This window comes from Solanum stenotomum, chromosome 10 (genome assembly GCF_019186545.1).
Source record: "Solanum stenotomum isolate F172 chromosome 10, ASM1918654v1, whole genome shotgun sequence".
In the NCBI taxonomy this organism is placed as follows: domain Eukaryota; kingdom Viridiplantae; phylum Streptophyta; class Magnoliopsida; order Solanales; family Solanaceae; genus Solanum; species Solanum stenotomum.
In genome coordinates, this window is record NC_064291.1 from 39,865,299 (window position 1) to 39,882,558 (window position 17,260).

General features: G+C 33.8%; 1 long non-coding RNA gene across 1 annotated transcript; it reads left to right on the forward strand.

Moving 5' to 3' along the window:
• The first annotated feature begins 9,740 nt into the window (after positions 1-9,740).
• Positions 9,741-15,012, forward strand: LOC125842007 (uncharacterized). Its single transcript, XR_007443854.1, has 3 exons — positions 9,741-9,934; positions 11,611-14,029; positions 14,767-15,012. It is a non-coding gene; the product is annotated as an uncharacterized LOC125842007 (long non-coding RNA).
• Positions 15,013-17,260: the final 2,248 nt, after the last annotated feature.

Below are 17,260 nucleotides of genomic sequence, written 5' to 3' on the forward strand. Positions count from 1 at the left end.
AGAAAATACGCTAAGATTTGTTTCAAGAGTTCTACTAGCCTGAATTCGATTATGTAAAGTCGTACACTTTCCTTAATGTCTTACCTATTTATTTATGTTATCAAATGCATTATTAGATCTCTATTCATTATCAGATCTCCCTAGACCTCACTGACTCTGATTTCGTCCAAATCTGGACTAGGCTAGGAATTCTCAAGTTACTACCAAAAAGTTTTCTGGCCCAAAATATTTCGCTGTTGGATTTTCCATAATGACGGAATCAAGTCGTTACACTCACCCAAGTCTCTGAATGAAAAAAACTACTCAACACGAGACATACATCGATGTCGAGAAGTTATACTATGATCTGCAAGGAGCATAAATGTAGTATGAGTCCAAACAAATTATACTCAGCATACATAGGCTGACTGAGCTCCAAAGATAAGGCAAACATAAATAACAGAATAAGTAAGGAATGTACAACACAAACATCTAAAGAAAAGATATTGTACAATAAAAGTGAACAGAGACAAATGAGGAGAACAAAAAAATAAGTGATCGAAACAAGGGAATGTACATGAAGACACTAGCCGAACAATCTAACTATTACAGGAGTCAACTATCCAGAGGTATAACAATGGTAACCATTTCTACTCAACACAATAACTAGGGGCCAATCCAACCCGACCAAATCAGGAAGCACCATTATAGAGGCAAGTCCAAGCCATTCATATAACCAACACAATTATAGTCAAACAATAACCTAATCGGACCCCGTAAAACCGAAATGTTCAATAAACATAACCCAACCAACTCCCCATAAGATCGACGGGTATAAAGAAAAATCAATTATACTAGTGATAAGCGATGTATAAGAATGAAAGTTATGTAATAGAAACCAAATGTGACACAATCAAGTATATACACCTACTTCTTGCCTCTTGGCATGCTAGATAGGACCTACAGGAATACTCCTAATCCTATTCAATGTGACATATGGACAAAAGGACCCATATGGGACTTGAGAAGTATGTATAACCTATCTATCACAGTACCAGATGTGCTCTGTCATGGTACCAGAGATATAACTAACATAATCAATATAGAAAATGGTTGATGACATTCCGACTAACTAAGCAAAAAGTGAGTACAATATCGAGGCCTTTTTTATCTAAAAATTCAATTTATCAAAATGATCGAAGTGGTACGACTTCTGTCAAAATCATTTTTTAAAGAGTAAAAGTGTGAAATCAGACTTTCTCAAAAACAATAGTGAAAATCCAGTGCATATGTCACGACCCAAGCCTACACCTTGGACGTGGCCGACACTCGAGAACCATTGATGGCCTTTAAGCGAACCCTCATCCTTGATGACTACAAGTGGAAGACTAACTCAAGCATACATAAGCATCAAATTGAAAGAAGAATTTATAAAACAGTTAACAAAATCTCAAAACGTCGCTGAATATACTGAGTTTGAAACATGAGTTTTAAATAAAATATTTGAAACTGAAAGACTCTCCAAAACTATCTATCTATGAAGCCTCTACTATGTATAGACGAGTGTCGGAACAAGACCCACAACTACTCAAAATGTTACTAATACTAACAACTCATAAAATTGGAGTCCTTCAAAAGCAAATAGGTCTTACTTAAAAACTGGCGGCAGATGAAGTGATCTTAACGGACTCTTGTTGAGGATCCTAAGAGCCTATATCTACATCATTAAAAGATGCATGTCGAATGACATCAGTACATTGAATGTACGAGTATGTAATATAGCTGAATAACAAATAGCTGAATGAGAGGACTGCAATAGATATAGATATATACTCAATTGGATGTAAAGAAATAAGGAAGTAAAATCATTAAAACGTTAAAAAATACTCACTCATATATGAACTCAACATAAGTGATATAATAAAAATACACTTTTAACTCTATTTGGGAGATTCTTTAACCGACAACCATCAATATAAGCTATGTGATGATACAATGTCTCGCCCACGCTGCCAGAACTGTCCTATATCTTGCCGGGATATAGGACTCCTCAACTAAGTGGATCCATTAAGTTATGCTTAAAAAGCAATAAGAAATCATCTAAAAAGTATGACCCTTTACCCATGTTGGCATACATGGTTTATGAGAACTTTGAGTTGTCAGAACTCGTCCCAATATCGGTGTTCAATACTACTCCCAATAATATATACTCATGCTTATATGTTTAAAAATATAACTCTTCCTCTAGTTTGAGATAATTGCTCAAACTACCCTGTTAAAAGAGGTAACTGCTTTTGAAATATCTTTTGAACTCATAACTCATTTAGAAATCAAAGTTTCTCTGTTATCAATGTAAAAACTAATACATTTGGGAATACTTAGTTCTCTTATACTCTTGCTCAATTCATACTTAAGAACACTTTCTCAAAAATATATCAAAGTCATGTTATGATATGATCATTGATGACTCGGAAAGTCATACTCCATAAACATTGATGGTATATCCAGATATCATCTGCTTAAAAATTGATGGCATACTAGAAACCATACTGCTTAAACATTGATGACATAACTAGATATCATACTGCTTAAACATTGATGTCATACTCGATTGTTATACTAATCATGTTTTAGAAACTATTTCTCAAAACTCATCCTAACTTTCTCAAAAACTCAGTTTAAAACTCAAGTGTTGGCTTTAAGAAACTTCTCAAGATTTATAACTCAAAATAGGGTTCATGCTGAAATATAGACATGAACAAATCAAATCAAGGATCTCAATAACAATATAGAAACTCAATAATTAGGAATAAAATTTTTAAATGAAACATGAACTCAAGAACTCAAAATCAACTTATCTCAAGAATACTCAAATCTAGGGAAAGAATCCTAGAGTACTCTTTTACTGATATGAAAGTAGATGTAGGGCGTGAGGATGAACTAGTCCAAAACTATGATAGCCTTACATACTTAGAAGAACAATGTTCTTGAAGAATCTTGAATAAGAATCTTGATTAGAAGTCTTGAAACCCTAGCTCGCGATAAACAATCAAGAAAACCTTTCTTGAGATTCTTGAACTAGTTTTTTGAAATCTCTATGGCCAAGAATGGAATTCTTGGAGAAAAATTTACCTTGAAGAAGAATCTTGAAAATGGTTGAAAGAATCTTGAATAGAGTCTTCTACTTTGATTTTTCCTTAAGGTTTTGTCTTAGGGTTTGAGAGAGAAGATAATGATGGTTTAAGAGATGAAAATCAGATTGTTTTGGGTCTTTAATTAGTAAATAAATTTGTTTAGGGTTTTCTTGGAGGTAAAAAGACAAAAAGACCCCTTTTAATGTTTTTCGTCGGCTAATTCATCATTGTACTGTATCAGTTACTAAAAAATTTGGATTGACGTAAAAATGGTGGCGTTGGAAAGAGGATTCAAATAACTTTAATTCGATAGGTTATGGGCCGCGTAACTCTTTATATTGTAAGAGATATGGTTGTTTGAAGTTGACCTAAGTAGAATCTTACATCAAAACTTAATCGGTAAGGAAACTTCAACTCAACTTTGTGCTAGGAGATTCTAGTGTCCTTAATTCATATAAAAAATTGTTCCCACACTAAAGAATTTACCTTAACACCACTCAAAAAATTAAGAGTCACTCAAAAAATTAAGAGTCACTTAGTACGACCTTATACGCAATTCAAGAATGGTTTGGGCTTAACTTAGAAATTTTTGAAGTGTTACAACATGAATCAGGATTGTACTACAAAACACATGAAAATCGGTGTTAACTAATGCATGTCATCACCATAATCCAAATAATAGCAGCTAAATAACTAAATGTATATTACCAATACTACCTTACACTTAGAGCATAGAAAACTAACGTGAAATTCAACTGGTCCTCGACCAAGGTCTCGAGTGTAACACCTCGGTCTTAGAAAGAGCTAAATTTAGAAGAAACTAAATTGGAAAGAGCTAAATTTAGACTTGGTACAAGTTATTCTTAAATTGTGAGTTTTCGGTCAACTTGAAACGACCATAACTTTCAGCACAAGATGTGTTAGGTGTCACATGAGATATCAAATTGAAGGTCGTTGAGTCCTCTTTCCAACTCTATTGAGTTTGATAAATTATGAGTTTGGATGAGGGATATATGCCCGTTTGAGTACAGCCTGTCCAGATAAAAAAATTCATCTGTTTTAAGGAGGGATATTTTGGTCTTTTCCTTACCCACTAGGCATACACGTTTTACCCACCTAAGTTGATGTATATAATTAGATAAAGTCATATTTGGTTCATTCTAAAGCGTTCAAGAAAGTTAGGGCAAAGTTCAAGAGAAGAAAAAGAAGAAAGTTTCAAGCGTTCATCGAGTTTGAGGATTTCGCTAAAGAACTTAGTTTTTTCGAGGTATGTAAGGTTTCATAGTGATGGATTTGTTAAACCTCATGCCAATCATGTGATTTTCATCCATAATTTCGTTCTTTAGGTTGATTGATTTGAGTTCTTGAGATGTTCTTGAGGTTTTGGCTTCATCTTTGTCAATGATCTCTTATTGACTTCTTGAGGTGAAGGTTTTCCGAATGAGCCATTTTTTTGAGGAGTTTGGTGCTGATTCTTATTTTTATGGTATTGATTTTATAAATCTAAAAGGAATTGGAAGAAACCATTCGATGAGTTAGGGATTGAAATTGAGAAGAAAACTTCGTCAAGAGTTTCTGGGTAGGGGCTGGGACGGCGCGCCCCCAATACGCCTGAGGGGCTGGCGTGGGGTTCTAACAGTGCACCCATATTGACCCCCAGTAAATGGAGGCATGCGCGATGTGCCACCACTGCACCTTTCTTCGTTCTCGTTCCGTACTTGTTCCTTTAAGCTGAGCTTTCATTCCCTTCGCGATACCAACTATCTAAACCTTCGTAAATCATAGAGAGATCCTTCATATATCCTAATCATGTCTCTTAATTTCACTTTTCAAATTAAAGTAAAGATTAAGAGTGAAGTTTGAGAAACCTTTTTGAGTCACTTCGAGAAGTCCTTTTCAATCTTTTTTAAATGTAAGACTTGAGTACTTGAGTATGAGAATGAAGAGAGTTGAGTTCATGTTTCAAAATGATTAATAAGGGAACTAAGTATTCCTAAGTGTAAATGTTCTTACATTTAAAACGAAAAGAAACCTTGATTTCTGAATAAGCTTATGAGGAGTTTCGAGTATTATCTCTTTTAAAAGAATTTTTTGACTAATCTCAAGTTTGAGGATAAGGAATGTTTTTAAACATTGATCATGAATTATATTAATTGGAGTACTATTGAGCACCGATATGAGGATGAGTTCAGACAACTCATATTCCTCATAACCATGTAGCCAACATGGGTAAAAGATTATACTTTTAGATAATTCCTTATTGTTTTTAAGCATAGCTTAGTGGATCCACTTAGTTGAGGATGTCCTATACTCCGACAAGGTATATGACAGTTCTGGCAGTGTGGGCGAGACGTTGTATCATCACGTAGCTCATAGTGATGATTGTCGGTTAGAGAATCTCCCAAATAAGAGTAAAGAGCTTATTTTGTATTTTCATATACATTGAGTTATTATCTACTGTTTTAAGAGCTTTATATAAATTGCATCCTTATTGTTGCTTTCATATTGAGTTGAGTATGGTTGAGTTGAGTTGAGTATTGTTGAGTTGAGCTGAGATGAGGTGAGTATGTCTTCCTTTTATCAGTTCAAGCTTATGTCTATGCTTTAGAGTTCCCCTTCCATGCTCGTGAATTCAATGTACTAACACCATTTGGCCTGCATCTTTCATGATGCAGTTACAGATATTCAGGGTCATCAATAGGCGCTTCATTGATACCACTTGCAGTTCCAAATTTGCTTTGGTGAGCCTCCTTGCTTTCAGAGGATTCCCCATTTACCTTCAATATTGCTAAGATGTTGTGGGTCTTGTCCCAACGTCTATTATAGTATTTAGAGGTTTCATAGACAGTAGTGTTTTGAAAAGTCTTTTCTATTTCCATTGTTAATGTTTAAGACTTGAGTTGCCTTCTTTTGGCTAATTGAATGTTTCCAAACACTTCTGAGTTTATTTATTTTCAAGACAAATGAGTAAGTCTTCTGCTGAGTATTGAGTCAGGCCAAGGGTTCACTTGGGACCAACAATGGTTCTTGAGTGTCGGTCACGTTCAAAGTGTATGCTCGGGGGTGACACCGAGTCCAATAATATACCAATATAGCCATAAAAACATCATGACATGATCACCAAGGAATTATAAAGGAACGATAACCAAAAGGGTGACTCAAGGATTTCCGCTTTTGCCCAAAAGTACTAACCAAAAGAACCCTAAATACAACAAAGGTCAACCTACTACTATAACTAATAACTAAGGTCACATACACTAGAGGTGGGTACCAAATCGTAGAAATCACTACAGGGAGCAACCAATAATGTGACTCCACGAGCTTACACCTTGGACGTGGCCGACACTCGAGAACCATTGTTGATCCCCAAGCGTACCCTTGGCCTACCTGACTACTTTAAAGTTATGGATCTATTCCATCTTTTTTAAACTAGTCTTTATTCACTTTACTCTAATATTAGGGAAATGCTAATCTCTTGGCTACTAAACTCTCCATGTTCAGGTACTAAGATTCTTTCTAGGGCTTCTTTATGAGGTAGTTCTCTTAATATCTTTCTGCTTCTATAAAGGTTTTTCTATTATCATTACCAGCATTGGCTTATAAGGCCGCTTTATCTAAATCGTAAGGGGGAAAAATACTTGCATCAACCTACTCCTTGTTGACAACTTGAATTTACTATCTAGGCACACATGAAAAATTATAAACTTAATTAGAACCTTGTACATACGATCTCAGTTACACATCTTAATGCTCTTGCTAATCTAAATACCTATCCACACTTCATTGCTCTTATCTAAGAGTCATAATAACACACTTGTATCACTCACATTTATCGTAAAGTAACACCTTAATTCTTCACCTAATTTATGTCAAACCTATTAGATCAGATCGTAAAACTAACGTCATCACCCTCATGTTTCCATTCTTTTTATCACGATACTCATCTCAAATTCAAGCTTAGTGTCTAGGTTTAAACACAAATATCTATATAATTTCTCACATACTATACTAACTTACGACCACTAGATAAAATTAAGAAACATTCACACACTAAGACCTCATGACACGTAGTTAATCTTTATCTTCAGTCTACCTATTTACATATTACCGTCACATTCCCTTTTACAGCTTAAGTACTATTTATACATACATCAATGTCTAATCAGTTCTATTGCCCTTTGAATATCATGATGTTCTACATTTGAAAATCATAAGCCTAGATTAGATGTATCACCTAATGAATACTCTTCCCTTCTATTCAACACCTATACTTGGTCTTCACTAACATAATGTCACATCGACATAAACTCTTTTCTGATTAAAGTATACTCTAACTCATCCTGACTAGTAACTATTCCTCTGCCTTCTATAATGAAATCTACACTAAATCATCACTTCTTAGCCTACTCAGTATGGAAAACTACACATTGATAACTTACTGGATATATGAATGCAACAATATAATTTTCTTCATCACTATCTCCCTTTCTTAGATTACTACACCTCTAAATGCATTATTCTAATTCTGGGCATTTCTACTACTATTTACTCATAATATCGTGCACTATCTTTCGGGTAAAAATACTACCCAAGCATTTTAAAACACACTTCCCTCATAAGGGTCTCATCTGAAAAGAGGTTTAGAGAAAAAAACTCTAGGGTACATATCGGTTTTAGCTCGAATGCACGATGCATCTGAATAAGAGAGTATTCTTTTGAATCCAAACACTTAAGCTCATTCATGGGCTTCTCTCAAGCCCCTTTGTAGTCTCTTGAATTTCTGAAGACTTCATATGAGAGTAACTCATCAATAATGATCTGAGATTTTCTATTTAAACCACCTTGAGTATAAGAGGTAGTCGAATCAATTTGAGAAACACACGAGTTTGAATAAGAAACATGCATAAGTTCATCAATTCACCTTTCTTAGTTCAAAAGCTTCATCATATGGTCAAAACCTAAAAATCATAGATTATGCATGGATTCAAGTGAATTCAATTTAGAAACATGCAATTATCTCAATTCATGCATAAAAAGACATAAAACAATCAATTGTATCATTAATGAAAGGAACCATGAGATTGAAGAAAAACACTACTTTCAATTGTAGATTTGAACTTCTAAAATTAGGGAATTTAGGAACCCTATGGAGAAAAGAACTCCTTAGGTGAATACAATCATACCTTGATGATGTCAAAGGCCCACAATCAATGGAGAATCAGGGACTTGATCTCGAAACCCTAGACTTCTTATTCAAGCTTTAGAGAGAGAAATATTTGGGGAAAACTTTGATCAACTTTGAGAATTTAGGAGAATGAGTTCAATTGGGTAATTTGGGGGTTTAAAATGTTTATATAGGTCTTAGGATAGAGGGTAAAATGACATAGTATTGAGTTAGAATAATAAGGAAAAGACCCAGAAGCCCTTAAAATAAAACTATTGGACCCCCACTGACAGTTGGACCTACGTTTCATAGGTCCAACTATGGACCGTCCCGGTGAACCGTTGGTGGGGTTCAGGGACTTGTTTTGTCCCTGGACCTTCAAACGATGGAGCCCATGTAGGTTGGTAGGTCTACCTACAGACCGTACTTGGCCAATGTAGGTCCTAGCAATTTTGAAAATATTTTACTTCTTTTTCCTTGTCACCTACGGATGCCACCTACAGTCCCTAAGTGCTCTTACCAACCGTATGTGGGAACCGTCGGTCACACCTGCAACCCAGAACTACATTTTTTCCATTCTTTTCAAATCCGAGGTATTACAACCTGTAACTGTTACCTTCGGGGGCACACTAAGTAAATCTTCTTTGTGCAATAACTTGCAAATTATACAACAGATTTGCACTATCAAGTGAGAAAAATCAATCGATCAGAAAAAGTTCAGGTGAGATTCGATTCTTATTCTCTCTTATGAAATACTCGTGCTATACCAATTCAACCACGCTTGTGGGTTAAGAAAATCTTATATAGGGTGAATTTATTAAACTAAGAAAACCAATTAATTTTACACACAATCAATTTTAGTCTTAAACCTAAGGGTCGTTCGATAGCTAGTAAAAAAATAATTTGTTCGTGTATTAATTTTTGGGGAAAAGGGTATGAAAAATACTCCAACTTTGGCCGAAATTGTTGTTACGATATCAAACTTTATGGAGGATCTTTTATCCCTCCTGCACTATTTAATAGTGTATTTTAAAGGTATATATGTGTCCACGTGGACACGTTACTATTTATAATGATGGAATATTTATGATGTCCACGTGGACACATATATACCTTTAAAATACAGTATTAAATAGTGCATGGGAGTAAAATGTCCTTTCCAAAGTTCGGTATTGTTACAATAATTTCGATCAAAGTTCGGATATATTTCAAACCTTTTCCCCTAATTTTTGTTTAAGTTATACAATGTTTGGTAGATCGTTAGAAAATAAGTTATTCATGTATAAAATTAATTTGACATTTCATTCACAATTTGGAAATCCACATAACTAATACATGTATTTAGATTATGTAATATATATGGAGGACTAAAATGATAACTTTTATATATATACATTAAGCACTATTACTTGATATATAAGGACTAAAATTATCCAATTCCAATAAATTAAAGACCATTTTGATCATTTTATCAACTGCTTAGTCAAATAATGTAAAAGAAAAATATCTGACAATTGCTTTACTCTCAACAGTGTGCTTCTTATGAGTGTTCATGGGGATCTCCGCCCATCTTTGCCGGAAAAGTTGGTTAATGAAGATTCTGGTGTACTTCTCCGGCTTATCAGTGTTCGTTGGGAGATCAATTCACATTAATTAGGTATTTTCTAATCTTTCCCCAATATTATTAAAACATTTGTTAGATGTATAAATTTGATTGATAAAAAATTCAACATAATCTTTTGGTTCTAATTGTTAGACGTATAAATTTGATTGAAGACTACCTTAAATTTGATACTGCTTGCAAATCCTAGCGGCTAGAACTCTAGCCTCCAGGAGAATTTTAATAGTAATATTTCAATGGCAACTTTTATGCAATCTATTATAGCAGTTGCATCCAAGTTTGTGATGTTGTTGGCTTTGAACCCGGTAAAAGTCATATCATAGTGCAGCTAGAACCATGGATTGATGGTAAGTATTACATCCTAGAATCACTAGGATCATTATTTGTAGTTGCGCAATGAGGTTTTGATTTAAGGTGCGTCAAAGATGATTGCGAAAGGATTCCACTAACGCTCATACAAGTTGAAGCTGATGATGAGGGAATAAGTCCTACACTTGTAGGACAAAAACTTTTCAGGTTTTCTAGATTGATTTAGATGCTTGCAAAACTACGCCAACTAGGGATAATGGGACAGAGCTTTCCGAGAATCAAGACCAATCATATTTATTTTACAGATAATTGTTTGGGTGCTTACCCCTAGTTTAAGGTGGCAGCTTAGACATAGGGATGTTAAACTAGCATATGGCAATATCCAGCTACATTATGATGGTGTTTCCCTCAATCATGTTTGTCATCCAATTTAGGTCACACCAAATCCTTTGTGAGTGAGTCTTTTCTCTATATTTACTCTTTTGTTATTCTATATGTTCTTGTTTTACCCCGGAAGTCGACTAGATTTCTTAAAAGAGTATTTACAATCTCATTTACCTTTAGACTTGGCTGATGCATCTTCAAGGTATGTTTTGTTGGAATGCACTACTGCCTTCTAATCTTCACTACATCCTTAGTGAATAAAAAAAAGAAACAAATGGCTGAAGGATTTATAAAATTAAAATGTTTAATAGATTTGTAAATTAATTTTCTTTTTGAAAGTAATGGAACTTTCTGATGTCTCATTGGATTACTTGGATGCCTCTTAGGAGGTTCCAAATTTCACTGATGATGTTAATATAAGGAAGAGATGCGACGAATATACTGACAGAGAAACAATTAAATGCAAGAAGTATATTGTTTACTGTTGTTCTGGACCCTCAATGTTGTGTGACCTGAGAATAAATTGTTTGGTTTATTTTTGCTTTTCTGTTTAGTGCCAACGGTAAATGTTGTGTTGATAAAGAAACCACCCTATTTCAAGTGATGATATCCATATTTGTATAGTGATCTGGTTTTATCATTATTATTTTTTTCTTGTAATTTCTCTGCTATATTAACCCTCTACACATGGACTATCTTACCTTATCAGACTGGTTAAGTCACATTCATTAGAAAATAACCAGCCATCAAATATTTATATAGATGTACTTGATATAAAGTTTTTGGCTGTTTGCTTGTGTCTTGTCAACAATTTGCATGTTTAACTCCCCGATGACTATGAGAAGTTTGTACACTGGAATTTCTGATCTTTAGTTTGAGTAAATCCATGGAATCTGAAACCTTAGAGTTAAAAATAATGCTCTTCAGAGTAGGATATGAAGAAGATATTGCTCTTTAACTGTTATGTCTCCTTTATTATTGTTTTTGGTCGTTGATTTACCGTCACACTTTTTTGACAGGCATCCGCATGATCCATCAAATCCAGTTAAATCTAGTGATGTTCATAAGATTATTGAGAATCTTTCCTAGAAGCAGAGGCTTATGACTCAAGTTATTTTGGATGTTAAAAATGTAGCATAATTTGCACCTACACATCTAGTGTAAGTTAGTTTTGTTGTTCAAACGCTAAATCATATTGTATTTTAACTGCTCTATGTACAGGGGGAATTCTTACTGTTTGCTCAACTACTATCTAACTTAAGCTTATCATATTATGTTAGATATTGTGAAACAATGTGATCATGTTAGTAAAGCTAAAAAAACTCCTTTGAGTTATCAAAAGTATCCGTTGGATCAAAATTTATCTTTCCTCTTTACAATTACAAGATCATATTCTAGCTTTGATAAAGGGGGCTTCTTGTAGTAACTTGTATCACTAATGGACATTGTTTAAGGTAGTGATAATGAAGGAAGAAAATCTGGAGCGATATTCAAAAAATAGTTTGAGACTAAGACGTAGTTTGTGTTGTATTACCAAATGAATAATGATAAACACGTGCTTCACAAACAAGTCATACCTACAAGTAATCTTCATGCAGTTAATATGAAGGGGGTAGGAAAAGGCAAAAGAAACTATGAATTTTTCTTAGTGGAAATATATCAAGATACTACTACAATCAATACATTAAGTTTTGTGATTGTTTCAACTTCTTGTTGTTTATCTTTTCATATGTAAAATATGTGATTGATGAATAAAGATAAAAGGGCTCTCTATAGTTAACATATTTTTGTTATCAATCATAACTCACCAAAATTTTCATTTTTTGAGTTAATATTGTGTCATCAGAAAATCACAAACTAATGGTTCATTTGGTGCTCGTTAGAATGTGGAACTATTCATAGATCAAAATTAACATAATTAGTACTATGTTTGGTAGCGTTACAATTGCTAAAGATTCCACATACCAAGTATGGTGTTTAGTTACATGTTTGCAATCCCACATTACTAATTTGGAAAAAAAGTTGTGTGTTTGCCAAATTTATTTGAATGAATTAATCTTTACAAGGATAAATTTATAACTCTATGACTTAAAAAGTTAAAGGGGTAAATTTGAAAAAAAATCATAAATTTTTAAATTTTTTATGATATCTTATTATGTTTTGACTTTAGGCCACTAAGGGGTCATTTGGTAGAGTGTATAAGAATAATGCTAAATAAAGTGTATTAGTAATACTTGCATTAGCAATGCATATATTAGTTATGCTTGCATTAATTATACATAAATTATTTTAATGCATTGTTTGGTTTAATTGAAAATATTAATGTATTAACTGTAGTAGTATTCATTGCATGAAGAATGCTTTTCTTCCCCATTTATATTCATTGCATGAATAATGCTTGTAGGTATCACTTCTTTGTGAAATACATGCGTACGATTACTCATTTGGTAAAACAACAAAACTATGTCTCAATCTCAAACTAATTTGCGTGTCGCTCCATTTTTACCCCTTCATTATCACGACCTCGAAGAATGCCCTTAGCGATTCAAGTTACTATAAGAAGACCCCTTTCAAGAAGCTAGAACAGTGACCTTGTAATTGTAAAGAGAGATGAATTTTTTTAACATGATTGCATTGCCTCATAATAGCTAACAAAATATGATACGCTAAAGTTAAATAGAGCAACAATAACAATTCCACCTTGTGTATAAAGTTGTTAAAATACGACATGCTTTAGCAATGAGCAACAAAACTAACTTACATTAGATGTGTAGCTGCAAATTATGTTACATTCTTTAACATCCAAAATAACTTAAGTCACACGCTTGCACTTCTTGGCAAGATTTAGAAAACAAGTCATCCACCTAGCTACCAAAAGAAATGTCTTTAGTGGCAATTAATTGAATGTCACTATATTCCTTTGCTCAACAATTAAACAATAATAGGAATGAAGATCTTTTCACTGGCCATTGAAGAGATTAGCCACAAAATGGTGGTACTAAATAGAGTAATACAAATAACTGAAAGTGATTTTTTCCTAATTTTATCTTCCCTCCACCTTTTTGTATGTTCCCTCCCTCCTTGTAAACCGAGAACAGACGGAAATCTAAAATTCCAGTCTCCTATTCTCCGATTATTCAGTGCATTTGCAATTGTTTCGTCAAGGATTTTGGATTTGTGGTGGATTTTAGATGTTCTGGATAGGAACAATGTGGAAGAGGAAGGTGAGTGTGTTTGATGTGGTGGATGAATCGTTGGCATTGGCGAAGAAAGCCAATGGTGGAGACAGCATGACGCCTTCGATCAACACGTAATATGAAAAGCCTTACTCACAGTGGTTCTATGAGATTTTGTAGAAGAGGAAGACTCTTTCGGTATAGCATCAAAAAAAGGAGTTCTCAAGCTGATGAATATCCAATCAACGACTGTCGTCACCAGGTAATCTGAATCATCTCTCCTTCACTCTATCTATCTCTATCTCTTCTCCCTCAGTTTTGATTTTTCTTTATTGTTTATGGCTCTCTATTTGCCTTTCCTCTTGTCAGTTTCGATTGTCGCCAGCTTGCATACTCAAGTCCTAGGTTTGGTTTCGATTTTCTCTTTTTTTTTTTTTTTGTCTATTTTAGTTTTTGTTGATATTCTATTTTTAATAAACTTTTTCCCTTGTGGTCTGCTTTAGATTATCTTAATGATTATTATAATACAAGTACCAAACTATGTGCATATAGTTGTATGTTATGTGGTTGCGATGAAATATTTTGCATCACCTCAGTGCCTTGATTAATTCAGTAGAACGAGGGTTGTAATACTTTGCTATTTACTCAAAAAACAACACTGCTTTATAATTCTAATGATTTTTTTCCTTTTTGTTCACTTCTACAATATACGTATTGTCGTTCTCTGGTGGATTTGGTAATAATTATGTAGGAGTAAACCTAAAAGCCTTCAAATTGGAGGAGGATAATATGTAATAACCTAAAACTCAATATACGTACTGTCATTCTTTGGTGGACTACTGGTTATTGTTCATTTGACAAGCAAATGCCATTTCTCTTGTATTAAGAAATATTGTTTAGTGTTCTTTCATGGCTGCTGATATGTTAAAGTCTATTAAATTCCAATTGATAATTGCTTCCTTTTCTTATATGTGTTTTCTCCTCTCTGATCTTTTTCAGAAAATAGCTGAGATGGCTCGCTCACATGGTTCTCTTGTACTGGTAGGTAACAACAGTATTATGTACCTTGTATCATCCCATCCTTTGAACCTTGGAGTAGGTATCTGCAGATACTTCTTGTTCTGGTAACATGAACCATATTGTGTTAACATTCTCAAGGTGTTGGTTACCTTAAATGGTCCATTATTTTTTAGATATTGTGATGCATTCAGCAGCTAAGTTTATAGCTCGCCATTGTGATTTGATGGGGGGAGGGAGGGGGGGGGGGGGGGGGGNGGGGGGGGCGTACTTGTGGTCACAGGAGAAAGATTTTTCTTCTTATGTTCATGGCTTGATTTACGCTTGTCATATGCTTTCTCATCATTCGTAGTGCCCTTGAGTTGCTTTCATGGCCAAAACTATCAGATTACCCTGATTGAATAAAAAGAAGAAGAAGAAAAATTGTCTCAAGTACTAAGTGTCTGTTGCATAATTATTAATTTACCTCAATATAACACTAGAAATTTCTAAACAATAGTAGTTTGGAGCGCAAAACTCATGTTTTACTGAGAAACAAATTTGGGTTCATGCTAATATTATTCTGAAACATACAAATCAATTTCTTTTGTTGCACCATGAACAGTTGTCTAGCTCTCAATCTGCTGAAGATCCATTTTGCTTACAGAAGCTGTGAGAGTGACTTGATTGTCAATTTTTTGTTGTTGCACCATGAACAGTGGTCTAGCTCCCAAGAGGTTGGTTGACATAAGCATGGAGTCATTACTCCTCTCTCATAGCACTTGGTTACTCTGCAGGAGTTATCTGGTGGTGGCCAGTGGACACAATCTTGGTCCCGAAGCTGTGATAATTGTATTCATTCTATAGGTTTGTTGAATCCATTATCTTCCAAAGGTTTAATAATCACGCTAGACCTGAAAACTTCCTTCTAGGTACGCAGTTGTGATCACATGATGAGTTGGAAATCCTAGTCGTCTTGGAACTTCCAGTAAGACTTGTCTTGTTGTGATGAATCACAAGACAAGTTTGAATGTGCAAATTGAGACTTCCTTGAGAACATAGGTGTATGAGTAGGATAAGCAGACAAAACTAATAAAGTTTGATACGACAATTGGATTTGAACTCCGGAGAAGGGATGTAACCAATTTTACTTTTTTTTGAACTTTCACTTTTACTCGACTAAACTGTTGGGAAAACTATCAAAATAGTCCTTAATGGGGTTGGATTATTCTAGTCTTTCATATATATTAATATATATGTATGTAATTGAAATAGTTTTTGATGTATAGTAAAAGTGATCCCTCCGTTTATCAGAGTCCGAAGCCAAAAGGGCAAAAAAAATTGTCAAAAATTCCAAAAGGGCATATCAAATTTTTTTAAAACCAAAAGGGCAAAATCGCTCCTGACGAAGCGACTTCCCTCTGACACAATGACGAAAAATTGCTGCCCTAGCAGCGATTTTGTCTAAAAACTTTCTTTTTTTTTTTTTATGAAAAATCGCTGCCAGGGCAGGGATCTTGTAAATATTTTTTTCCCTTACACATCGCTGCAGGGACAGCGTTTTTCATGCCTATTGTTAATTATTAATAATATAAAAATGATAAACAAGACGGACAATATACTCAATAAAATTGTTGAAGCATGAGGAAAATTGAATTATATATCATAAATAATAATAAAAGAATATTAAAATTAAAAAAAAACTTCTTTTTTTAAATTCTTAACCAAAATTGCTGCTATAGCAGCGATTTTGAAGAAAGAAAGATTTTTTTTTTTTGAGAAAATCGCTGCTATTTTGAAGAAAAAAAGATTATTTTTTTTTAACGTACGACAACTTTTGTCAAAAGAAAATCGCTCATGACGGAGCGATTTTACCCTTTTGGTTAATTTTTTTTTGATGTGCCGTTTTAGTTTTTTGAAAGAAAAAAGTTATCCTTTTGGCTCTGGACTCCCGTTTATCATATATAAATGAAAGAATTTTTGATCTATAAAAAAAGTGATTTCATTATACCATGTAATTGAAATAGTTTGGTAGTTTTTAATTTATAGATAAAGTGATTCATCTAGTTTTCCACATACTTTGAAATAGTCTTTACTGTTTAGAAAAAGTTATTCATCTTGCCCTTCATATATACTGTGTAATTAAAATAGTTCTTAATATATGAAAAACTGGTCATTTTAGTCATTCATATTTACCTTATAATAAAAATAGTCATTATATTGGAAAAAATGATCATTTTAGTTATGAGCCCTAAAACTCGTCTTTGTGCGCTTACTCCAATATGGGTACCGAACACCAGATAGAAAATAAAAAAAAACAATAAATTAAATACTATTCCTTTAAGGGTTGGTATAAAGGAAAACAATGTTTTTCAATTATTTCATGTTTGGTTATAAAAGAAAGCAATGTTTCTCAATTATTTCATAAATGTTTTCAAAATCAATGCTTTGAATTAGTTAGGGTCTTGTCCAGGTTCGGATATCGAGATTGAGATAG